We start from the raw sequence: 26,698 nt of genomic DNA on the forward strand, positions 1-26,698 counted from the left end.
GATGTAGATAGAGCCTTTCATTGTGTGGCTAAAGGAGAAGTGTTGGGATAGCTGACATCTGGGGAGAGGGTAATGGAGGAGATGGCATATCACCTCCTGCCCCTCCCATTGGCTTGGGTGTAGGTCCCACTGACAAAAGTGCTCAAGGCAGTAAATGAATACTTACATTCATGGGCTACTCTGTGCGGTTCTGGGTCCACACCCATCTCCTTAGGGACTTAGGTGACAAACCTGAGCAGGACACAGGAGAGGGGCGTTTCTACCTTGTGAACCCAGAACCTGGCCACCCTAAGGCTGGAGCCCTGTATTTTCTTGCTGGGCAACTTCGTCTACAGTGGTGAGGGTCCCTCAGGGTACCGGTGAGGACAGGACATGGCATAGCAGAGCTGGGGGAACCATGTCCTCTTTATGACAACCCTCAACTGACATCTTCAGTCTCCATGTCCTCACTGAACACCAGACTCTTGATCTTCCCCTCAAACACGTGTCACCCTCTACAGAGTTCTTCACCTCCATCAATAACTCCACCATTGCTCCCTTGGGCCAAAGACCTCTTGGCTTCACCCCACACAATTCATCCACCATCAATCCTGTTGACTCTGTCTTCAAAAGACATCTAGTATCAGACCACTTCCACCTCTTCCTGACTTGGTTCAGCCACCATCATCTCCCGCCTGGAAGTCTATACCAGCCTCATGGGTCTCTTGCTTCCTTCCTTTTCAGAGCAGCAGAGGGATGATTTAAGATAGGAATCAGTTCATGTCGCCTTCCTCCATGAAGCTCTCTCTCAGTTTCCCATCAGAGTGAACTCCACGCCCTTATGACAGCTGGCAAACCCTGGCATTTTGGCTCATGCTTCCCTCTCCCCCTTGATCATCACACTCCGGCTGCTGGAATAGGTTGTGACAAGTCAGAGGATGATGCAGAAATGGGGGAGAACTGTACAAAGTAATGATGGTGGAAGAGAATAGAACAGAGAATGCTGGGTGCTGAATAACACGAGACGCCTTTAGAAACAATAGAGACCATAGCAGTGGAGTTGGTGGTTGGGGTGGGGGGAGAGCTTTAAGAAGCTATTTCCTGTCCTAGCCGGTATTGCTCAGTTGGTTGGGCATTGGCTGGTGCACCAAAAGGTCACTGGTTTGATTTCCGTCAGGGCACATTCATCCCCAGTAGGGGGTATGCAGGAAGCAGTGGATTGATATTTTTTTTCTCTCTCCCTTTAAAATCATTTTTTTTAAAAAAAAGCTATTTCCTGTTACCTGTGTCTGTGCTTAGCTTTTATTGTTCAGTTGCTCAGACAGACTATTTTTTTTTTAAAGTAGAGGCTTGCTGAACTGGTTAAGTGTAGGCAGGAAAATGCAGTAGCAAGATGCTATTTGCATGCACAATCTTTACTATTCTCACAAGACCAACAGATGGCTCTAAGCTCCATTTCACAGGTAAGGAAACTGAGGCTCAGAGAGATGAAATGAGCTGCTGAGGAAGATGAAGCCCAGATTCTCCTGCCTCCATCCGCACTGCTTGGTCCCTGTAACGATTCAATTTCCCAATACTGAGTCTATAAATTAGATTTCTCACAAATTCCTAGTGGCTTTCCCCCTCTGGGAGTGTTCAAGGGAGAAAGATTTTAATTGAATTATAACATATTTTTCAAGTTGCTACTCTGGAGACACTCTTATATTAGGTAGAAGAAAGCTTGCATGGTCTCCTCCAGCAAAAAATAAAAATTAAAAAATCAAAAAAAATTCAGTGGTCGAAATGCTGTTTGTGGCTGTTCTATGTGGCCCACGGCATCAGTGTCACTATGCATTTAGGTGACACGGGGCTCTGAGAGGAGGCTGGTGTCCTAGGAGTGGTAACCTGAGACCCCACTCAGTTAGTGCTCAGGGTCAGAGGAAGCCAGCTATGCCTGAGAAGGCAGACCCTTCTGGGCCCGTGTGAACCTGGAGCCCAGAATTTTAATCATTTACTCAGGGACAATGGTCCCAAAGCTCAGACTCTTCCAGCCCTTTAGTAGGTGAGGATATGGCCTCCAGCCGCCTGCTGCTCCTCAGCACTCACCATTAGGCCCACGTGCTCGGTGGAAGAGGCACAGGCTGGAGCCAGGCCTCCCTGGTTTGAACCCTGGCTCTGCCACTTACCAACAGAGGAATTCATCCTTCTCCGGCCACAGCCAGGATGCCTGCCTCACAGGCCCCAAACCCACACGCACCTGAAGGACACCAAATGCAGCCCTCCCATTCCCCACGGCCAGCCTCAGTTCCTGCAGCTGGAAAATGGGGCGAATCTGTGCCTGTAGGATTCGACTCTGAACACCTTTAACACTGGAACATTCTGGTTCCCTAAAAGGGTGACCTGAATTAGTGAGCTAGTATTAAGGATGAACGGACTTGGCAAAGCGAGGTTCAGATGGACCGTTCTGCACCTTCCTCCCCTTCAATCTACCTTCTGATCATCCCTACCTTCCCCCCACAGCCCCCCTCAGCTGCCAACCCTGGATAAGCTGCTGCACATTTACACCAGCTCATCTCACCTCAGTCATGCTGCTCCGAAGTCTGTTTATTCATCTTCTGTACATGCCCATAGAAATTTCTATGGCAACTGAGCCAATATTTTTAGTTCTCCCAACGCTGCCTCTCTGTTTTAGTAAAAGATTCTGCCTTGAATGTTTCTGAGAAGATCAAGGTCACCTGATCAAGCTCACAAGACAACAGTCACCTTTTTCCCCATCTCCACACCCAGGTCTTTTCTCTCCACCTCAGTGGAAGTAGTTGGACTCCCCACCATAAGACTAATAACCCCGCTACCTGGCCTCCAGCCCAGCACTCACCAACTCTCAACTCCTTTCACCCAATATCCTGGGTGTTTGTGGGTTACAAACACTCCAGGTTGCCTAAAAGAGTAAACAAAGCAAAACAAACATGAAAAGCAACAGTGCATTTTCCAAAGCTGTTCAATTCCACCATCGTCTGCACATTATTATACAAGCTCTTGCCTCCTATGGCAGCAAGGAAGAGCTCGGGCTCCCGAGTGGAAGAGGCTCGTCTCTAGGCCTGGTCCCACCACTCGTCAGTGTGTGAGCCTGGCCAAGTTGCCTCAATCTTCTGCGACCTTGGCTTTTCCATCGCCATAGGGGGATGGAAATGGTACCCAGGGAGCTATCCGAGCACAACGTTCGGTTCTGGGCCCTGTTCACAATGAGCTCTGAGCTCACAACACCGGGTACCTGTTGTTAAAATGATGTAACCATCAAACCTCTCACGGGAAGTTTGAGAATCCTCCTGTTCATCTCTTCTGCACTGCACTGCTCATCCCTCGCCCCCTGTATTCTGTTCTCCTGCACTGTGGATGCCTTTTGAGGTAACTGCCAAATGGATGCCACGCCACTGCCTCTGAGGGGCAAACAGTCTTCGTGAAGTCCCCTGCCCCTGGCTTCCCTGGGCTGTGTTCCATGTTCTCCCCCTGGCAGCCCTTCTTCACGACCCCTTCCATTTTCTGCTCCCATTGATGCCTCTCCATGCCCTTGGCTAGTCCTTATCCCTCTCCTCTCGTCCTCCTTGGTGATCTCATCCAGCCCAAAGCTCTAAACTCATCCTTGCAGATAGATGTTGACCAGACCAGCCTTCCCAGCCCTGTCTCCTCTGTGCAGACCTTCCATTCTGACTGTGAGGATGAACTACATGGACTCGTGAGTGGACAAAACTGGAGCAGCCACTGGCACTGACATTTGATTATTTTAAAAAACAAGGCCAACGTGATTCATGAAAACCAAGGAAATAAAATAAATTAAAAAATGGGTGATCTATATCCCATAGGTTGGATAACAGACTCTACTCAGTTAGCCCCACCTGGAAGGTGTATCTGACGGGGCAATCTGGCCGATGCTGGGCGGGCCGGTCTTGGAGCCTCTTCCAACTGTGTTCTCTGTGCATCCATGATCCTCACTGAGAGTTTCTCAAATGTTAACACAAGAACCCAGCTCACCACCTGCCTCCCAAACCCGATCTTTCCGTAATGTTTCTTTATTCCAAGTAAAAGCACCACAATCTACTCAGTCATTCAGGCCAGAAACCTGGATTTCTCCTGCTCCTCCACCCTCTCCCCACCCCACAGTGCATTACGCACCAGGTCCTCCTGACTCTTCTTCCTTGATGTCTCCTAATTCTTCATTCCTCTGCGCTAAGCTGAGTCCTCCTCAGGGTTTCCCTCAGCAGCTACATCTTGGCCTGGCCTCTGGGCTTTACCTGTTTGCGACAGGCATCGCCCGTACAACATCCTTTCCTTCCTCCTTGGCAACGACTATCCAGTTCTTTCTAGAGAAAGGCCCCAACCCACTCACGGCCCATGTGCATCAACCAGCAGTGGGCATGTGACTTGGTCCTGACCACTCACAACATCATGTCCCCCAACAATAGTGAGTGATTAAGGGATGGGCTCATGACCCAAATGGAGCAGTCAGAGCCAGTGTGGCTCCATTCCAGAGCTCTCATTGGAACCCTTGGGAGAAAAATGTATTCCTTTTCCAGTGGATTTCCTGACGGGATTGGATATAAGTGCAGGAGCCCAAGCGGCCATCTTGCCACATGACGGGGAACATGTCTGAGAGCTGAGCTGAAAGCTGAGTTGAGAGAAGCAAAGAGTCCTGACAACATCCCACTGAATGCTGCTCTGCCTGAATCCAACACGCTCTCCGACTTTTCCATGAGGTCAGTTTGCTTAAGTCAGTTTGATAGGCTCTTTTTTTTTGTCACCCGTAACTGCAAATGTCCTGACAGGCAGAGTTTCAGGCCAACCTCCTCACTGCCACCATTTCTTCCTAAAACAGCAATCCTCAGCCTTTCCCACCTCGATAGACAAGCTAGGTGACCCACCCATGTGCAACATTCTCTCATTCTTGTGTTGGCTATTATTCCACACTATTTGTTCTCCTTTAAGAAAGAATTTCAGGACAGTTGTGAGAGTGACACTTTTATAGGAATAACCTTGAGTCCTTGCTAATCAAGAAAAGTGAGTCATTTGAAAATTTCAATGCCTTATTTTTAGAAACAGACAACTGATGCCACGACTGAACATCATGTTTCCAAACACGAATCTGACCACATCATCCTCGTCTTCAAAACCTCCCTAGGAGGACTGGAGCTGGCCGTGACAGGTGCTCCTTGTTACCCATGCCCATCTTCAAACATTCTGGGCATTTAAAAAGGGAAATACAGCAGAAGACCTACATTTTAGAAATAGAAACATGGACCTTGGAAAAGAGAACACAGCTCAGACATATGTTTGTTCACTCACTCACTCACTCACTCACTCACTGTTGAGTGCCTGCTATATACCAGACACTGCGTTAGATAATCGGGAAATAAGACATACCATTCCTGCTCTCAAGGTGCCTATGATCTAGGAGGGGAAGACAGAAAATAAATAAAAAACAAAGAACTTATAGATAGTGTGGTAAGTGCTCTGAAGAGTTTCCTTAAAAACATGATGGTGACTGAAGAGTTACTTTCCATGAGATACTCAAGGAAAGCCTCTTTGAGGAGAGGATCCACCAATCAAGAGAGCAGCCTGGACAGGATAATGAGTGTCTATGAGAAGAGAGGAGACGCACTGACTACTTTTGACACTCCATGCTTACTGCAAAGTAATGTTCAAATTATTCATTATCCTGTAACAATTCCCTTCTCCCCAAAGACACTTTCTGAAAGGTCTTAAAAAGCTTCATTGGAAAGTACGACTATTCATTTGTCAATATGAAATCAAAATTCTTCCATGGTTTTATAGTGTAAAAAATGTCTTCCTTTTCCTACCTAGGACAATTCAGATGGACATGAGATAAGTTGAGAGCTCCAAACAGCTCCAAAAAAAGAGGGAAGTGGAGAAGTCATCTGCATTTAGGTCAAATGTTAGAAGACATTTTAATCTCAAGGAATAGTTTTTGCAAAGTGAACTAAAAAACAAAACTATCACATGCGTTGTTTGGAGTAGTCAAAATAAAGCACTGTCTTGATAGCTTATGAACAAAGACTTTGCACCCAAGTGTACTGTCTCCCTCTAATGAGAGAAGCCAAAGGAGAAAAACCAGGATCAAGAAGGTCCATGGGGCACTGGAGTTGGAAGGCTCTTAGAGGTGACCTGAGCTTGTCCATCAGATAAGGCAACCATGAGATCTGGGAAGGGAAAGAGCACAAGTATGGTGAGAGGACCCAGGATCTCCTCCTTCACCATCAATTATAGGACTTCAGTGGCCTATCTATTTGGGGCAGGTGGGTGACATTTCTCTTAGAGGTGGGTTGTGTTGGGAGGATGGGTTCTGCTAGGGGGTCGTCTGTCCCCAATGTCATGGTAAGATCAAGGTGTTTTGAGCTGAATTGGTCCTTGAGAAGCCAGTTAAGCAGATGGGGTCAGTTCACTAGCTTTGGGTTTGAATTGAGGCTCCATCCAACACCTCCCAGTTGTATGATGTCGGCAAGATACTGCAGCTCTCCTAGATATGGTTTCTTTACCTACAAATCCAGAGTGAATGCCTACCTCATCAGATTGTTAGAATGCCACAAATGGCATAATGCTTGTAATGACCCCATCAAAATACCATGCCAGGTACCTACAAATGCTCAACAAATGGTAGCAGTGTTGATGAGCAGCTCCACTGTAATGTATTCCAACGCAGGAATTAGTGTTGTAGAAAGATTAAGATTAAATTAATTCCCTGGAGGGGCTTGAAGTAGCTCATGACTCAGATCCAAGCCAAGACAATCAGGAAATTGTCATTGTTTATGCCTGCCTGGGCTTCAAATCACAACTCTATCACATTGTAACTAACATCTTTACTACCTCTCTTTCTCTGAGCAATAATCTAAACACACACACACACACACACAAGATTAAGACATATTTTGAAGCAAAATGGCCTCACAATTTTTGCAGTTAATTATCATCTTCAAGGCAAAACAATCTTTTTTCTAGGTAGAAAGAATCCTAGCAGTCGCCACCACACACAGGCACACCCCCACGCATCCTCAAACTTGGAAAACCAGGGCTGGGGGAAGTGTGGTGTGTTTCTGAAAGAAGAAAAAAAATCTTGCTGAGACAGAAAGAAAAAGGAATGAATTCTGGTTTTTCATGTAGCACACATAAATAAGGCACTTTCAAATGTTTAAGATCGGCCTGCTCTGATTTACAAGCCGTCAAATTCTGCTATCAAAACATTTAGAGAGGCTGCGAGATGGTCGGGATTTATCATATCGACAATTCCCCGTGTAACCTTTTCATTTCATTCCTTGGGTGATGTGCGTACACTCCATCTTCCCAGAGCCTGGAGAGGAGTGAGATTTCTCTATTCCCCAGGCACAGAGCAGGGCGAGACAGGGCTTTTCAGCAGTCGCCGCTTCTGTGTGTCAGATCCCGCTCTCCCTTCTGTCCCCCAGCCCTCCCTCCAGCCCACCCTTTGCATTCCCAAAACCACAGCCGTCTCTTGAACCCCTTTCATCTCTACCTTGAAGAGCCTCCCCTGCACCTCAAAGCCTGGGGTAAAGGCTGAAGGTGTACTTGTACTGTCTGGCACAATGTCCTCCACAGAGCCATTCATGCAAGCCAGTTCAATCCCAGACAAACCACACAGACTTAAACCGCACCCAGGGGCTGTGTTTCTCTTCTCTCTGCACAGGACACAGGGCTAATAATGAACCCCTAAAACAAGCATGTCAAACTCAGAAGCTAACATGGGCCAAATAAGCAAGGTTGAAGTTTCTGTGGGCCACAGAAAAACAAAAGCTTCAATTTTCATAGAAACGTAGGTTAATTGCGATAGACACGCTGAATACAAAGGGCTGAAGTAAATCAGTCATCATTAACATAAAATAAGAGAACATTTTGATAAAAATTAATATTTTTTCTTGAACGTTAACTTACCAGACACTGAATAACTGCACAAATTAATAAGCGCAATGCAAATAAACCTATTTTTCTTGTTGTCTGAAAGTGAAATATTTCCTGTTGTGCACACCAAACAAGTCAGTCCAAGACGAATGACATGGCCATCAGCTGCTAAAATATTTGCTACTAGTATTAGTGCGGAGAAATGGTGCGCCTGTGCGTAAGGCACACAAGGGAAATAAATGTAACACAATTATAGTGATCAGTCATTAGTGAATGTTGTAGTTCGTTATTAATAATTATGTATAACAGGATATTGTAGAAATTAAGTTACTAAATTTTTATTAAAACGTTTCTTACAAAAATTTCCATTGTGGGCCGCGAGTTTGACATGCTTGCCCTAAAATATCCAGGTCCTAATCTCTGGAACCTGCGAATGTGGCAAAAAGGACTTGATGATGTCATTAAGGATCTTGAGAGGGAAGGATTGTCTTGGATTACCCAGGTGGGCCTTCATAGAATCACAGATGTCCTTAAAAGAGGCAGATAATTGACCATATTCCCTATGCCAGGGGTGGGCAAACTTTTTGACTCGAGGGCCACAATGGGTTCTTAAACTGGACCGGAGGGCCGGAACAAAAGCATGGATGGAATGTTTGTGTGAACTAATATAAATTCAAAGTAAACATCATTACATAAAAGGGTACGGTCTTTTTTTTTTTTTAGTTTTATTCATTTCAAACGGGCCGGATCCGGCCCGCGGGCTGTAGTTTGCCCACGGCTGCCCTATGCTGTATTTTGCATCCCTGGGATTATTTCATAGCTACCGATTTGTGCTTCTTAATCCCCTCACCTCTTTCATCCAGTCCCCCAATCCCCTTCCCTCTGCAATCACCAGTCCAGTCTGTTCTCTGTGTCTAGGAGTTAGTTTCAATTTTGTTTGTTTGTTTATTTTGTACTGTAGATCCCACATATAAGTGAAATCATATGGTGCCAGGGGGAACACTTTGTAAAGTATATGATTATCTAACTCCATGCTGTACACCTGAAACCAGTATCAAATAATGTTGAATATAAACTGTAATTGAAAAATAAAATTCAAAGCTCTTAAAAGAAAAGAGGCAGGCAGAGGGAGATTTGGCTACAGAGGAGGCGACGTGATGATGGAAGCAGAGATTGGAGTGATGCTCTTTGAAGATGGAAGAAGGTGCCACAAACCAGGGGATACAGGTGGCTGCTGGACACAGAAAAAGGCAAGGAAACGGATTGTCCCCTGGAGCTTCCACAGGGAGTGTGGCCCCACCGACACCCAAGGCCTCATGGGAGTTCACTGTGACCAGTTGAATGGTTTACAGGTGGTCCTGCACAGTACACACATGTCACCAGGAAGTGAATAACTTCAATGAAGTGCGGCAATGGGCCATGGTGTTCTGTGGTCACCCATGTTCCCGTGACCTTGAAGCAGCTGGCCTGACAGCACAGTGGAATGACCTTTGTAGCCACAGGAATGGGAATACAATTCCCATTTTCATGGAGCTTACTATCTAGGGCTGGACATAGCCTTTCATTAAGAAATCACACAAATTATTAGCTAATGACAACTGACAGCAGCTGGACAGCCTGACTTTGTAGGGGAGGGCATTTCTCCAGGGCAGGGGCAGGGACTGTCACCCTTGGCTCTACACAGCATCAGCTGGGGAGCTCTTAAACACTCCTGTGTCCGGGCTGCACCCCATACCCAGTACATCAGATTCCGTGGGGTGAGGTCCAAGCACCTATATATTTAAAAGTCAAATTCCAGTGGGAATTCCCGTTGGAGAAGCACTGGTCTCAGGCCAGCCACCTTCCAGGAGACCAGGACCATGGTGACACTCTATGGAGGACACTCTAAGATGGGGGGTTACCTCACTCTGTTCCCCTGCTAGGCGGGATCATGAATCTGGGCTGCCATCCCACTTAAGCAGGTGTCAGAAAGAACTGGGCATTCTACTGGTGTTCCCTGCTCCATCCCACTCCCACACCCATCCCAGGTCAGCCTTCCTCCTGGGTCCCTATACTGTCACAGCAGGCTCCCAATCTACCTCCCATACACGGCCACGGCTTTTCCTGGGCATTGTCCAAACGGCTGCCTTGTGATCTGTCTGAAAAACAGATCATGGCACACTACCCCCTGGCTGAACCCTGCCCTGGCTCCCCCAAACTTGTTCAAATTCCTCAGTATCATCAAAATTTTGCCGATACTGTCCGGGCTTTTGATCCACCCTAAGGCACACTCACTGACTCTGAACCTTCGCACACCCCCCTCCAGGCCTCGTTCACACTGTTCTCTCTGCCTGGAATGCCTCTCTCTCCAAAATCTTCCAGTCGAACTTAGCCTGTCTTCCAAATGTAGCTCAGATCCCTTCTCTCACAAGAATCTGTCTGATTCCCTCTGCCGGGTTGTTTGTTTCCTCCCTCAGCCTCAAAAAACACCATGTGAACCTTCCACAGGGCTCTCTTAAGAGTTACTGGTCTAGGTCTCTCCCCTAGTGGGTCAGGGCTCATTCTGGGCAAGGACCCTGTTCTCTTCATCACTGTGTCTTTGATAGCTCTGAGCACAGGGCCTTGGTCAGTAGGTGCACAATCGACATTCACTCAATTTATGAACATCGATCACACCCCATTACTTTATCCTCCAGCCCAGTGGTCGCCAACCGGTGGCTCATGGACCACTGGTGGTCCGTGAGGCCCGAAAGGTTGGCGACCGCTGCTCTAGCCGGCACATCTCCTTGGTGTCTAATGCAGTTTGCAGAAGACAAGCCCACTGAGAACCTCATTTGGCAATTACTTGATTTCAACGGGGGATAACAAAGGAGTACTCTCTCTAGGAGCTCTTGTAACAGCTGACAGCAAAGTAAGTTATATAGTCTCCCCTGGATTTTTCTTAATAGCAGGATATGGCTGACTCAAGTTCAGAGCAGGCCCAGAGGTCTGTTAATATTCCTGTACTGTTAGCAGTAGCAACTCAGAGACCCTCAGCTACCCAGCCACCTAGGATCAACCCACAGGATATGTGGCATGTTGGATCTCATGCTCTCTCTGTCTGGGCCACTGGCTGTTCATTGGTTGGTTGACTGGTTCATTCATTCATTCAATTAAAGATGTACTGAGGGCCAACACTATATGGGAACTGGGAATGCTGTTGTCTGGAGCTTATAATTTGGAGGATCATGGTGTAGAGACAAGCCCCAATTGCTATACTCTGTCTCAGCTTTTCACTTGTAGAATTGTGAGTTATGATCGATTTCTGTTGGAAACTCCTAGGTTTTGGTGTTGTTTTAGGCGGTTAATAGTTAACCAGAACAGAGGCAGATCCAAGATATTAACCAAGACTGAGAATATGCTCTATATCTGGACTTCAAGACTGACAAGTAATTTTAAGAATGAATGAAGGGGCCCTGGCAGGGCTGGCTCAGTAGTTAGAGTGTCGGCCCAAGCACTGAAGGGTCTGGGTTCGATTCCTGGTCAAGAGCACAAGAGCACATACCTGGGTTGCAGGTTTGATCTCTAGTCCCCAGTCGAGGTGCATGCAGGAAGCAGCCAATAGATGTGTCTCTTTCACATTGATGTCTCTCTCTCTCTCTCTCTCTCTCTCTCTCTCTCTCTCCCTCTCTCTCCCTCTCTCCCCCCCTCCCTCCCTCCCTGCCTTCCACTCTCTCTAAACAGCATGGAAAAAATATCCTCCGGTGGGGATTAACAAAACAAAATAACACAAAAGAGTGAATGCAGGGTGCTGAGGAAGGCCTGAGGTTGAGTGCAGATGCCAAGTGTTCACATTTCCATTCCAGGTTTGCACTTCCATTCCAAGTCACATCTGATGGGGCCACCCAGCTGGTTCTGTCAGCAGGATTACAGACACAAGCTGAACTGTCCCCTCTGCAGCCCCCGACTGTCCCTGGGGCAGGTAGAAACACATGACCAGAAGGCAAGAGAATCTCTTTCTATTATACAACATTGCTATTAATAGCCCAGCGCTGGCCACTGTGCCAGGTGCTTCACGTGTTACTGCTAAACTTCACAAACTTGAAAGTAGGTGTTTTACAAATATGGAAACTGCAGCTGCGAGATGCTGACGAACATGCTTGAGGACCAGCACTAGGCCAAGGCAGAGCTGGGGTTCAAACCTGGGCTCCAAGGCTTGGCTTCTGAAAGAATCAAGATGCTCAAAGATGGGGTGACCTGACCCAGGAAATTGGGGGGGGGGAAGAGAACAGGAGAAAGGTCTTTAAAAGACATAAATAAACTCTAGTCAAGTTATTCCAAGGTCTCCCTTGAACGGCTGCCATGTCATCCCTTTGGTCAACATGGAAGGTTCCAGACACCAACCTGGAGTTCTGCGGGAGCAATGGCTATCTATGTACACGCTCTGCAAAGAGTTTTCTGCAGGCCCGAGAGACCCGCGCTGTGCAAGTGCTAACATCTGCTGATTTTGTAAGTGGATATATTTAGTGGTGGAACAGTTTTTCTTCCAGTTTCGTAACACTTACAGAAAAAATCCTGCTTGTCCTATTTTTTCCTTTTTCCCCCCTTTCCTTCCTTTTCTTTCTTTCTTTTTTTTTTTTCATGAACTTGCAAATGATGTTGCCATTCTTTCCATAGCAACATGCTAGGAGACCGACTCTACTTTGCTGGGAGAAGTCTGAGCAGGACCCGGGAGGAGGGAGAAGAAAACACAGGGATGGGGTGGAAAAGAAATGCTAAAACTTCAACAGCCAGCGTGAAGGCCGAGAGGCCTTGAGCCATGTCAGGACCAAGAGAACAAGTGTCCCCAGCACCCGCTCCCAGCCCTGCGGAGGGGTTGCCTGCTGTACCCAGGGTGGGGGGCAGACTTGCATTTGCTCCCTGAGGGTCAGGACCCTGACAGTTGTATCGTTCTTCCTGAGCTTCTCGCTTCCTTCAATTCTCTTTCGATCCTTCTGCTGACGCTAGGGAAATAGCTTTAAGTAGGTGACAACTTGTCTTCAGTACTTTTGAACTCAAATCTCCTTTTTAAAGGAAGGTGGATGCTGACATTGGGGAAGGGCTGGAGCGGGGAGGAAGGGAAGGAAAACCAGCGCCAAGGCTGGGCCCCGCGGTCCCCACTTCCACACACTATCTCCTTTCTTCCTCACGATGGCCCTGGGTGGACATTCTTATCTCCATTTCCGGGAGGAAACTCGGGATCTGAACCCTAGACTCCAGGAGGTGCCACGTCTAAGCAAGAGCTCTAATTCTGCGAGCGGGATGTGAGCAGTGGTGTCACGCCTGTGGTTTGGCAATGCCGGGTGTGCCTACGTGGAGCTCAGCCACTTGGCCTGAAGGCCGAAAAGCCAGCGCCTCCTAGCCAGGGTGCCAAACGTTAAGCAAATCCTTCTGCCCGTATTCATTCCAACGTGACCTTTCACCTCTCATTTCTATTCTCTGAGAGGCTGTGGTGAACTGGAGAGCATGTGGGATGGAGAGTGCCTGGCAGCCATTAAAAAGAATATATGACCTGGGAACATCCTCACAGAATGTTAAGTAAAAAATGAGATTACAGCACGCCATATGATTCCATTTATCTGATATCTGGAAAAGGCAAAACTAGACAAGAACCAGTGACTTCCAGGGTTGGGGGGGAAGGTTAACTGTGGAGCACAAGAGAAATTTTCGGGTGATAGCACTGTTCTATATCTTAATTTTGGCGGTGGTCATTCAACTACATTGGGTTTGTTTTTATTTTATTTTTTTTTTTCAGAGAGGAAGGGAGAGGGAGAGAGAGAATGAAACATCAGTGATGAGAGAGAATCACTGATCGGCTGCCTCCTGCACGCCCCCACAGTGGGGATCAAGCCCATAACCCGGGCATGTGACCTGACTGGGAAGTGAACCATGACCTCCTGGTTCATAGGTTGACGCTCAATCACTGAGCCACACTGGTTGGGCTACATGGGTTCCTTGAAAGTCATAGAACTGTACCTGGTGGTGATGACCCCACAGCCTGGACTATATGGGAGAGTTGCCTTGGTGGCCCCGACATCCTGTTCAAGGCTGGGAGAGCGGCCTCTGTCGAAACACTGAGGCCGAGGGGGATGTGAAAGTGTGGGTCCTCCCCCCTAGCACCCACCCACACCCCAGATGGCTTTGGCTCTTTCCCAAATTCCGATGCTACCCACTGAGCTTGGGGGTGCTAGAGAGGGAGGAGTTAGCTTCTGCAAGAACAGCGAGGGTTGTCAGGGAATAAAGCATTAGTCAGACTCCAGCTTTCGTCTTTCCTCTCCCATTCATTTTCAACGCCCTGAATGAGCTTACTCCCTCAGCCTCCGATTCAGCTCCCCATTCTTGAATTCAGCTCCCGTCCTCTTCTCTCCCCATGAAAACTGTGCTCAAAATCCATGATTTCTTAAGGGCTACACCCACACAGCGTGCTCGGTTCCGCTTTTGTCCTCAGGGCTACGGCAGCCTAAGAAAAATGTTGGTTGAATGCCTGACATGACAAAGGCAGGGAGGACGCAGTTCTGACCTGGGAACTGTACAATTCCTGTATCTCTGGTTCCTCGTCTGTACAATGGGGATGCTAGTGATACTTACTCATATGATAGTGCGGATGCAATGTGTTTAATAAGGGGCACGGTGCAGTGCTTGCGTCAAGGTAAGTGCTCAGCTGATGTTAGCCATTAGTTCTGTTATTAACAACCTAGATCAGTCCAGACAAGAGGACAGAGTCCTGAGGGCTATGAGAGATAAGAAAAAAGGAAGAGGGATCATTTCCAATGAGGGGCCCGGAAAACCGTAGAGTAGCGGTGCGGTCCGTGGTGTCTTAAGACGAGCATGTTGAGAGGAATGCTAGCGGCTCTGCAGGGCAGAAACTGTACCGTGGTCGAGACTGATGCCTGCTCTGAGCGAGGACAGTGGGATGATGGTGTGTGTGCCTCGTCCGCCCTAGGTCATGCTTTAGGATGCAGACATGCCAGGGCACATTTGGAATTCTGCTAGGACAGGCCTGCCAATACTTTTTTGAATTCTAAGGCCTAAGGGGTGCTTTGGGAAGTAATGTTCCTGTAGGGAAGCACACTGCCGGCATCATTAGAAGGAAATGCAGTTCTGACTGCGGCCTGGTGCCTGATCTGCATCAGATCATCCTTTTCCCCAGATCCCAGCGATCCATGTCTAATCCTAAGAGGAGGGGACAGGTGACAACAGACAGAGTTGTCTCAACAAAACTCTCTGCACGTGCTAGAGCCCCATGGTGGATGTAACACGTGTGTGTGTGTGTGTGTGTGTGTGTGTTGTGTAGGGGAAGAGTCTCCTCATTGCAGCACGGTCCACTGTGGACGTGACTACGGTGGGGGAGGGGACACTGGGGGGGCTGGCGCTCTGGCACTGCACGGTGTAGATGCCGTGTGGCCTCAGAGGGGCAGGGACAGGAGGCCCAATGCTGGTAGGGGCAGGTGGTTTCTCGGTGGCTCCTTAGGGTGAAGAACACCCCCTGAGGACTCCCAGAAATAGTCAGGGGGCTGGAGATGATCAGGGGCTGGAACCCCCGCAACGGTGGGTGGGGGCCAAGTCCTATGCATAGTGCCTCACAGGAGAGCCCAAGGTGGGAGCCCTGAGAAACACAGGTCATAGCTGCCATGCCATGTGGGGTGAGCGCTCCAGGTGCAGAAGGAGCGAGTTGGTTGCCTGGCGGGGGGGGGGGGGGGGGGGGGGGGGGAGGGGGGGGGTCCCTCAGCCGGGGGGGGGGGGCAGAGGGACTGGAAGGCTTCACAGGGACCAGAGTAGAGCCAGGGGCTGTGGCCGAGGGGCTGGAAAAGAAGGGCCATCCTGGACCGGGGGAGAAGCATGAGCAGACGCACAGAGGCATGGCAGGGAATGCTGGGTCAGGGAACGGCGTGGATTTGGGGTGCACGGAGGTCAGGAGACAAGTGGTGGGAGATGAAGTTAGAGGGCAGGGAATGGGGAAGGCAGACCAGGAGGAGCAGCCTCTTAGGAGCGAGGACTCTGCTCTGTTCCCTGTCACGTCAGTACCCAGCACCTGGGGGAACTCCATGAGGGACGGTTACATGATGGGATGGAGAGGAGGATGGAAGGAATTGGGATGTAGGAGAGGGCAGAGTGATATGGGAAGGAAAGCCCTTTTGGCCTTTTAAAGGAAAGCGAACCCGAAAAGCAAGATGATAAGCAAATACAGCCGAGGATGAAGGGTGTGCGCCTAAGAGGTGTGTTACGTTCTCAGCCCTGGGCCTCAAAAAAGTACTTACACATTTCAAAGAAAACATACAGAAGAAGAAAGGCACTGAAGCCCCTCTCCACTGGATTGAGGTGGAAGGCACAAAGCAAAGGGATGATTAGAGCATTCCCAGGATGCAATGCAACTTTCTGCAGGCATCGGGGGCTGTGGGGTGGAAAAGGGACCCCTCTTAGCCGGGGCCTCGGTGCTCCCTGCCCAGCCTCCGAGGCTCAAAGGGACGCGGCTGGAAGATGCACAGGCTGGGTCGCCCTGCCCAGCAGGGAGGCAGCCGCCCATGAGCCACCCCTCCTTGTTCTTGCCTTGTTGCCTGTCTTTGGAGCCTTGCTGAGAAGGAGAAAAATGGGGCCAGAGCTGAGATGAAAGAGCCTGTCATCTCATAAAAGAGCCAGGCGATGCTCTGAAAGGCGCAGAGGAGCCAACACCTGCCATTTGCACTTCAAGGCTTGAAATCCACCCGGGAGGGGATTTGCCTGCCCTTCCCCGCCAGTGCCTTGGGGACCAGCGTCTGCTGGTCCGGAGCCGGAGGAGCAGGAGGGGAGGCGAGTCTCCGAAGAAGCCCTAAGTCTGAAACCAGCATTTAGGAGAGCTGGGGACTTAAAAATCCTTCACCCCTTTCCTTGCCCGCCAGGAGTCATTCCCCCCTTTCTTTGGTCTTCGGACCACTGTGTGATGGTGAAAAGTCTCCCCCGCCACCAACAGACCTTCTCTCATCGCCATCACAAAATGAGATGCCACCGGGCTGAGACCCGGACCGGTCCGCTTCAGATGACACGCATGGAGCCTTTTCTGCTTTTATTTGGTCTCCTGAGAAGTTCTGCAGCCCTGCCGGAACCCACGGCCTGGCCGGGGCCTGCGAATCACTCAGATGTGGGAGAAGAAATGTCTCCTCGCAGACATGTTTCACGCATCTCTGGGAGCAGAAAGCAGAGAGCAGAAAGGGGCGGACGATGTTCCAAGTGAATTCCCCGAACGATCAGTCCAGGACCGCGAGCACATTTCTTGCCATCGATTTTCTATTTTCCACAAATGATCTAGGAGGGGCACTCGGGGAAATCTCCGAGCGTGAAGAGAACACGCTGCCCTTTCGGGTTGTGAACCACCAAGGTGGTGGGGGAGACCGTGGGGAGCAGGGCTGCGTGGGAAGGAAAAGCTGCGGGTTAAGGTCGGAGGCGGTCGGAGGTGTTGCTGAGCCACGTTCGTAGGATGGCGGGCTCTCGGTTACCTGCGGTCACTCTGGTCCACATGGAGAGAGCCCCGGAAAGGGGGCCGGGAGACCTGAATGCTGTGCTGGTCCCTTCCTAAGAGCTGTCATTGCCTCCTCTGTCAGGCTTGAGGATTGAGGGGTGAGCTTGCAGCTCTGCTCCCATCACCCCACCCCCCAGGGCTCTGAGATGCTAACAGCTCTTCTGAGAAAGGTGAAGGGGCACCTCGCAGACAGTCAGCAGGAGGGGGCAGGGCAGGAGACACTCAGCCAGGGCTGCAGGAAACCAGATGCCACAGCCTAGCTCTAGGTTTGGGGAAGGCAAAGAGAAAGGCAAGATGCTCCCCTTCAGGTAAAACATAACATGTATCGCAGCAGGAATCATCTCAGAGAGACGTGCCACCCCACAGCAGCTTCTCCGGGAATAACTGAATCACAGCCTCTGAATGTCAGAAGAATCCAAGAGAGAGACGACGAGGCTCGGATAGCACAGCGATAGAGAGAAAACGCAGCATGTGAATTAGCCTGTATGATTTATTAGCGAGTCCAGGTCCACTGCTTTAAGAAATCGGTCGCAAGTTTTAATTAGTTGGGTTTTTATTTTTGATAAGTGGCGAATCTTGGAAGCGGTAAAATGCCAAGTGATGGGCCTGAAAGGGCAGGTCTTGGGAGGCAGGGACAGGGTGAGCATTTTGCTCTGGCAGGAGCTTATAATGAGCTTGAAACTAGGCCAGGGCTGAACCCGGGCCTGCAGGTGCGGCTGAGAAAGAACCGGTGGGGCCCTTGGGCCTGTCAGGTGCAGGCAAATGCCATCTGCTTTGGTTGCGGCCCACTCTGCCCCACTCTCTCTCTCTCACCATTTGTGGTTACGGTGACCCCGGCTTGTGGGACTCAAGAGCCTTTAGCTCTCTTCTGTTCCTTCTCAGTACTCACTGCCAGAGAGCTGGCTGCCAGGACCAGGCAGCAGGGGGAGAGCAGCAGCTCCCTGGTCTGTGTGTTGGTGGCAAGGACAGTGCTAGGTGCTTGGAATATGACAACGAACCCTCTTTTGTCTCTGGGTCCCCAGGAGGAGGCAGACAAGAACACAGGCAGAGATGAGACAATGGATTAAGTTCTGTGAATAATGGGAGCATAAAGAACTATAGACAACCAGAGACTAGCAGGTGTAGGGTCTGTGGGGTGGAGATCAGGAAAGGCTTGCACCAGGAGTCAGCTGAGCACACGAAGGCCATAGTTATAGGATGGGTTCACCCAGAGACTTGGTAGAGCTTGCTGGCCTCTATGCACACATCATTTTGTTCTATTAATAACTGACAGCATCACAAAATCCTTCTTTTGTCACAAGGGAAAAAGAGGGGAGGAGGTGACTGGCTCAGGAAAGAGCCATGAGTGATTTGAAGCGCATGCCCTGTGGTCCGTGAACAGGTCCAAGCCAGAAGGACGCCACATTCACTGCACTGCTGATGCTGCCCAAAGTTCTTACTTAGTCCCTGGGTCCCCCGAGTTTAGGGTGGCTCAGGACACAGCACCCCAGCCTCTGCTCTCAGTCAGGAGGGGCAGGATGAGGGGCAACACGGTGGCTGGAGAACTTCCTCAACTGCCGATTCCCAGGAGGCCAGAGCGAGCCTCACAGCTGCCAACAAGTCTGCCAGGCTCCGCCAAGGCCGTGGTACGGGTAAATTCCTTCCCTCAAGACACGCCACGCTCCGAGGCAGGCTGGCTCATGAAGGCAAGATCTTTGTGGGCCCGGAAGCTGCTAAGGGGTACGGTGGTTAGGCTTGGAGATGGGCAGACGTGGATTCAAATCTGGGTTCCTGCCACACAGACACATGTACATGAATGTTCATAGCAGCACTTTTTATAACAGTCAGGAAGTGGAAATGCCTGCCAAACGATGTATAGATAAACAAAATACGGCTCCTCCATACAGTGGGATCGTGCTTGGCAAGAAGGAATGCTGACAAGCTACCACATGTACGAGCCTTGACAACATTATGCTAAGTGAAATAAACCGTCACCAAAGACCACATACTGTATGAATCCATTCATGAGAAAGCCCAGAGGAGGCCAGTCTATAGGGACAGAAAGTAGATGAGGGAGGGTTGCCTAGAGCTGGGGGAGAAGGGACTTGGGAAATGACTACAAATGGGGACCAGGTTTCTTTTGAGGTGATGGAAAAATGTTCTAAAATTGTAGTGAGGTTTGTGCAACTCTGTAAATATACGGAAAACCATGGAATGGTATGCTTCAATGGGTGAATTGTGTGGCATATGAACATAATTCAATAAAGCGGATACATTTTTAAAATCTGGGTTCCCACCTCTTCCTGGTTCCCTCTAGATTGTAAGGTTCACAAAGGATAGGACCCCCTTGTTTTGCCCACCTTTGTCTTCTAAGGACCTGGCACATAGTAGGTGCCTTCACATTTGCTAGTGCATAGATATGTGGCCTCGGGCAAGCCTGTAGGCTCTTTAAGCCTCAGGTTCTGCATCTGCAAAATGGAGACAAGGATGCCTCCTGTAAAGGGCTGCCAATAACTAGGAGATAGGCACCAGGGGCCTTGGCAGACTGAGGCACACAGCAGGGCCGCGGAAAGGGTGGTCTCTGGATCTGTGCTCAGTGCCACGGACCGGGCTCTGCAAGGGCGAGATTAGCCACCCACTGACCTCCCACCACATGTCCATTCCTAGAGCCCAGTGGCCTCGCGGTCACACACAGCAGCCTTCACAATGCCGGGAGTTGGCCGTTAGAAGCAGCTCTGGAAGGTCAGGCTCACGTGTCCCCAGCGCCCGAGCCCAGAGCAGCGGGGGCTGGCGCAGGCGTCACACTGAATTTTCTGTCCCTGCCTGGAGATGCGTCTGACAGCCTCTCCCAGACGGTGTCTGCCACTGTGGATCAGGGCCGCCAGCACTGAGGCCACGCTGTGTGCTGGCAGCCCACACTGAAAAGACACAGTGTTTTCAGAACAGCTGCGTGAGGGTCAAGGTTATGACCACTGGAAGCCACGCCACCATCCTTAGGAACTCGTTTTGCAAAAAACGTGGAAAGGAACTTCCAGGCCACCACATACTTAGAACTCTGAACCTAACTCTTTCTTCTGTTCACACTGGGGCCCCCAGACCCTCAGCCAGGGTCCTGGGGGGCAGTTCCTCAGAATCTCCATGGTCTCTTCATGGAGAAGCCCCTTGTGTGGGAACAGCAGAGGGAGGAGAGAAGTGGAAGGAGGGGCTGTGGGGTGAGGGCTGGAGGTGTGTGTGTGTGTGTGTGTGTGTGTGTGTGAGACTGTGAGGGACAAGAAGGGGTTGAGGAGGTGCTAAGCTGGCCCACTGGTCCCCTGTAACTCTGTCCACCCACACCTCTACGCCCCTCCCCACTTTGCCTTGGCAAAGCCCCTCCCCCCTTTGGGCACCACTGGGGGAGGGGGGGCCGTTTAAAGCTGGCAGAGACCCTACCAAGCAACCCCACAGTTGACTGGACGGGGCCGACTCACTGGTTTCAGACATTTTTGACTGAGGCTCACAGTAAGAAACACATTTCATGTGGCAATCCTGGGTGTGTGTAGAACCACGTATAAAAACAACGTAGACAAGACAATACGCACCCTCACTATGTAGAGTGTATTCTAACGCCCCCCTATTGTTTTCTGTTTCATTTCAAAAACACGCTTCTGTCCTGACCTACTAACAGGGACCAATAGGGTGGACAGGGCTGTGCTCAGAGGGCGGTCCGCGCATGGGCCCTGATGCTCTGTAGTCACCGTCTAGAAATTCTACATGATCTTTATCTTTGAATTAATAAATTGTAAGTAAAGTTAGATGGGGCCCATGGTCCCATTTCCTGGGTTCTGGGTCACCCACTCCCTGCCCCCAGCCAGTGAAGGCTGCTGTCCCCCACCCCAGCTTGGGGGCCTGGGCTGGCCCAGGGGGGCTCCTGGTCATGTGCATGTCCAGTAACCCGTGAGGTCTGCACTCTGTGCCTGAGGGAGTGTGACATTAAATGGCAAATAAAATGCACCATGACAGGCTGAGAGACTGCAGGAGAAAGGAGAAAGCTTTTCCCTGCTTTTTCAGCGGTGGGGCCTGCATTTTCATTTCACCCAGGGACCCACAAATCATGCAGCTGGCTCCGTCTACTAGCCCGATTTCACAACTCCCTCGTGCATTGTGACTGGCAGTGTGGAAGCATAGCACTGGGAGGCAGGACATTGCAGCTGACCGAAATGCAAGCTTTTATCAGGCAGTTTGGAGTTTAAATTCCAGTTCTGTAACGCACTGGCCGTGTGATGTTGGGCAAGTCACTTAGCTCTCAACTTCTGTGTCCTCAACCACAAAGCCAGGACCATGATAGGACCTACCTTTAGAACTGGGGTGGGGACTGACTTAGGAAAGGCGATGTGCCAAGGGCAGTGCTCTGAATTTAAGAAAGAAAGCAGTCGTTATTTCTAGATCTCGCTGGACTCTGGCGAGGCTCTAATTTTCTCCACTTTGCTTTACTTCTCTGAGGAGGGGATTCCTGAGCTGGGTTTTGAGGATAATGCAGGGTTTTTCCAGATGGGCAGCCTAGTAGAAAACAGTGTTGTATTCTTTCTAACTTCCTGATGTTCCCAAGTTCCTTCTTAATCATTTTCTTTCTAGAGAATGTCCTTTAGCCATTCTTTTAGGGTAGGTCTGCTGGCAACAAGTTCTCTTAGTTTTTCTTTATCTGAGAATGTTTTCATTTCCCTTTCATTCCAGAAGAGATCTATCTCTATCTCTATCTCTATTTCTCTCTCTATCTCTATCTCTACCTATGCCTATATCTTTTTTTTTTGGCTGGATATAGGTTCTGGGTTGCCAGTTCTTTTGGGGTACTTGTCTGAATTCTCCTAACAGTCCTAAGCCCCATGAGGAACAGGATCCTCTCTTACTCATTTCTGTATCCTCACCAGCCATGTAGCACCTGGTAGAAAGCAAGCCTGTAACACACGTTGGATCAGCTGAATTCGCCTGGAGGGGCAGCCCACAAGCCACCTGAGCTGTCCAGCTACTTTCTGTTCCATAAAGTCCTTGAATTAGCAGATGATCTCAAGTAGGTTTATGCCAAGCTACTCATCCCGTTTCATGCACAGAATTCAAATTCAAGGGCCAGAGAGCTATAAATAATGTCTTAAGGTTTTTTTTTTTTTTAAATTACATTTATTCGGGTGCCATTGGTTAATAAAATTATATAGATTTTGAATAATTTCCCCTGAAGCATATTTTTCACATTCGGGGACCTGAGTTTTCACGTAAATCAGTTCTAGTAGCAGAAGGTTAGCGAATCCCCTGTGACCACATCTTCTGAGTCTAGTTGGGACTTAAAAAGTTTATCAAGGTGGAGTCCAGTTACTAATTTAGCCCAGAGGTTCTCAGTGGTAGATGGTCTTCCCCCCTAGGGGACAGCTGGCAATGTCTGAAGACGTTTTCAGTTGTCACAATAGTGGGCACGTGGGCTATCATCCCATATACTTATCCTCTTGCACGGATTTTGTAGGACCTCCTACCACCAACCCGCCTGGGTAGCTTATTAACAATGTACATTGCACGGTCTCGCCTCAGACCCACTGAATTAGACTCTCTTGGGGAGAGTATGAGGGAACCACATTGAGGACACCCCAAAGTGACTGAGAGGTACTCTGGCATTTTTCTTCCATTCTTCCAGAAGCAGGTGAGGTAAACTGGGGGTGAGGGTGGGGGTGGCGGAGGCACACGGGTGGACACACTGTATGCATGGTCGTTTTTAAAACATTAACTAAAAATGCTCACATTCTAGCCTGGTTCCTCCAACGCCAGTCATTTGTACCACACTGTGGTGAGTTACCTCCTAGACAAACACCCCCTTGTACTATTCTTTTCTTCATAAAAAAAATCATTTTGTAAATTCTAGCACCATTCCAGACAATAATATCCATCACAGGATTGATCAGCTAGTTACGTTTTTTTTTTTCCTAATACAATACAGGGGTGGGCAAAAGTAGGCTAATAATAATAATTAATACAATAACTCATGAATAAATAATGTCAGGATACACTGTTTTGTGCACTCACACTGTAAACCCACTTGCCCAGCCTGTGTTTGCCCGCACCACTAAATGGGCGTGCTGTGGGTGCAGGAAGAGTGAGTTCTGGCAGCGTGATGCAGCCCCCAGGAGAACGCTCACATCACTCCCTGTGCTCTCTGTGAGGCAGCCGTGCCTGGCTCATCATTTGGAATCTCCGAGCTTCCTTTGCGGGGATGGATGACAATCCCCGATGCTTCCTGGAGGTGGAGGAACAGGGTGGGCAAAGGCTCGCACCCCTGACCATGACACGTGGCCTCCTTGACAGCTGCCCACTCCCACTTATGAGTCTTTGGAGCCAACCCTCAGAAACCCAGCATTAGGACAAAATGAAGGACCGACACGTTCTGAATGCCACTGAGCCGCAGAAATCGGAACGCGTGTGTGAGGAGCAGGAGTCACTGAAACCATGAACCGGTTTCCGTAATCATCCTCCTGCTTCCAGAGCCCCTGCTTTCTAGTGGGGGGTGGACAGAGGGAGAAGCACGATACACTGACGGCTACAAATTTCATGTGTCTGCTCAAAATCAGAACAAACATGGGCAGTTTATTTTTCCGTTTATATCCTTTTCCAAAAAGCCTAACCTTGACATAATGTTAGTTTTAACAGGGCTCTGCCCACAGCCCACCTGGCTACAAACTCGGGAATAAAGCAGCAGCATGAACTGCGGGTGTGCAGGATGCGCTAACACCACTTTATTTTTGTCTTTCCCTCCAATTTGCATTAAGCTGCCTGCATAATTGCCACCTCAGGTGAAACCTCTGTATTAGCTGTTTCCTTCTTGAAATACATTGATTTCCCATGGAAGTCACGAGGCTGGGAAGTGGGGAGGGAGGTGAGACTGTGGAATTGGGTTAAGACATCATTTTCAGACTCAGGTAAAACAAACACAGCAAAAGCCCCCCCAAAAAACCCATGACAGTATTTCTCTTTGGGGTAAAGGTGGGGGACTCAAAGGGGTGTCCCTGAACAATGAAACTGAAACTCAGAGAGAGGAAGTGACTTCCCCAAGGTGACACAGGCATGAAGTTACTGAGCACAGCGAGTATAAATGATACCCTCTATCTACCGCGCAGGCCTTGCTATTTAAGAAGCTTCTATGTGCAAGTGTAAGTCATCCCTGTTTAGCTCTAACAGAAATGTCAATACAGGGTTAATAAGCATTTATTGAGCATCTACTATGAACCAAGCAAGTTCCATGTGTGGAGGACAAAATTCCTGCTCTCACAGAGCAGATGCGGGAAGGGGAGCAGTTAAACCCTTCCTCAGGGAGAGGGAATGCTCTCAGTGCTATGGGAGAGGATGGGGAGAGGGTCTGTGTAGGAGTTAGAGGGGCTGTAGCTCTGGGGAGGGAGGGAGACATAACTCCGCCCACGGGCAGCTTGGAATTCCCTGGAGATATGGATGAGGCTCTGGACTCACGGTGCCCAGCTTGGTGCTTTGGGCCCGGCAGGGATTCAGTACAGCTTTGCTGAATGAATGGATGTTCTGTGGCAGGTGACTGAGCCCCTGGACACCCAGGACTGTTGTAATATTGAGAGGATCCAGAGAGCGAGTATTGGACAAGTCCGTGCAAATCCACCCCTGCAGCTGGGAGAAGAGGGCGGGGGAGCTGCTCTGCGGAGCTGAGCCAGGAGCCCAAAGGGGCCGAGGGGAGGAGCAGACGAGGGACCTGCCTGGGCACGCATCCCCCACGGCCACTTTCCAGCCCAGTGACCTCGGCGGGTGGCTTAGCCTCTCTGCGCTTCAGTTTCCTTATCTGTGAAAGGACTACAATGGCGTCTGCCTCCTGGGATTCATACAGGTAAAGGCATAAAACAGTGCTTGGCACACAGAGGGCCAGAGAAGTATGAACTGCTGTAATTTTCTGTGGGCGGGACAGATTGGGATCGCTTGGTTCCATTTGGACTAGAAACAGAACAAAACAAAGCAATCCTGCCACGGGAACCTCGTGATGTGTGAGGCGAGGGAGGGAAGAAACCTCAGAAGCAGGTCGGCCAGGCCGAGCTCCGCCTCTGACGTTGGAATTCATGCCTGCAGACTGCATTCTTTCCCAGTTTTTCAAAAAACAGAGTTGGATGTGTACCTCTTAGTTTTCAGATCCTTTTCGGAAAATGAATAGCTAATAAATACGTGACCACTATTACGAGGAATAGCAACCATTTTCCCCTGTGGCTAACACCACTTCCACCCGTCCCTGAAGCTTTTTCTGCTGTTTTCTCACCACCAATGTCCCCCCACCCCCCACCCCCCCGGGGGGGATTTACCAGAAGGATAGAGCTTTGGAATGAAAAAGGCCCTGCTGGGTAATTTCACAGCTGACACCTTGGGCAGGTCACTTCCCCTCTCTGAGTTCCCGTGTCCTCATCTGCGAGGTGGGCTTTTGGCGAAAGCTAGAGATGATGTACACGAAGCCCCAGGAAAGGTTGGTCACATAGAAGGAGATGTTGAGTAATGGTCCCTTCCTTGCACAGTGCAGACAAGTCGGGGGTCATCACCACTCACGGATTTCCCTCTGAGGTCCTGGAATGTGTCATTTACCTGAAGAAGGCTGATGGCCATGCTTGCTCCTCGTGAACTTGGGGTTCCAGGTCGAGTGAAACTACTCGAGGCCTCCAATAAGCCCACTGTGGCCTTGCGGTGACCCGGCCACCACATCTGGCAAGAAGAACCTGGACACAGTGCACAGGGACGCACTGTCCCTGCATCCAAGCTACCGACTCTCTTGGCCTCGTTTCCAGCTGTTTGGTTGAACAGAGTTGACGTGCGTTTGAGAGAAGTAGCTACACCACGGACCAGCTTAACAAACAAACAAACTCTGGTCTTTGTCAGAAAAAAAACCCACACGAAAATCACTCCAGGTATGAGGCAACATCCTGCGACGAAAACCTGATCTTGTTTCCCCGTCCCTTTAACGACTGACTTCACTAAATGGAAATGAAATTGCTCCATTAAATTTCTAAACACCACATTCAAAACACAAAACAAACAGACAGAACAAAAAATTCCCTGTCCGAAGGCTATAAATTCAAAACCAAATAGCGGGACGCAGTGTTTTCCGGAAACCATTAGACTTGAATTTCAGACCCAGAAATGTAATCATCAGTGATGTCTCTTAGAATCTCAGGGTTTTGTTGAGTTCTCAGAGCTGTGGTGCCGGAAAGCACTGACGAATGGTGGTTACTGTTATACCCAGAAAAAGATCACTTAATTCTTGTAACAACCCTTTGAGGTAGTAGGCACTATTATCCACCAAAACTGAGGCACAGTGTGGTTAGTAACTTGCTGAAGGTCACT

At 49.4% G+C, this 26,698-nt stretch overlaps 1 protein-coding gene across 1 annotated transcript in view; it reads right to left on the minus strand.

Annotated features, from left to right (window-relative positions):
• ZHX2 (zinc fingers and homeoboxes 2) overlaps positions 1 to 26,698 on the minus strand; it is a 51,788-nt gene that overhangs the window by 8,860 nt on the left and 16,230 nt on the right. The gene's annotated exons all lie outside the window — the stretch shown is intronic.

Source organism: Myotis brandtii, unplaced genomic scaffold (assembly GCF_000412655.1).
Source record: "Myotis brandtii unplaced genomic scaffold, ASM41265v1 scaffold1102, whole genome shotgun sequence".
Classification (NCBI taxonomy): Eukaryota; Metazoa; Chordata; class Mammalia; order Chiroptera; family Vespertilionidae; genus Myotis; species Myotis brandtii.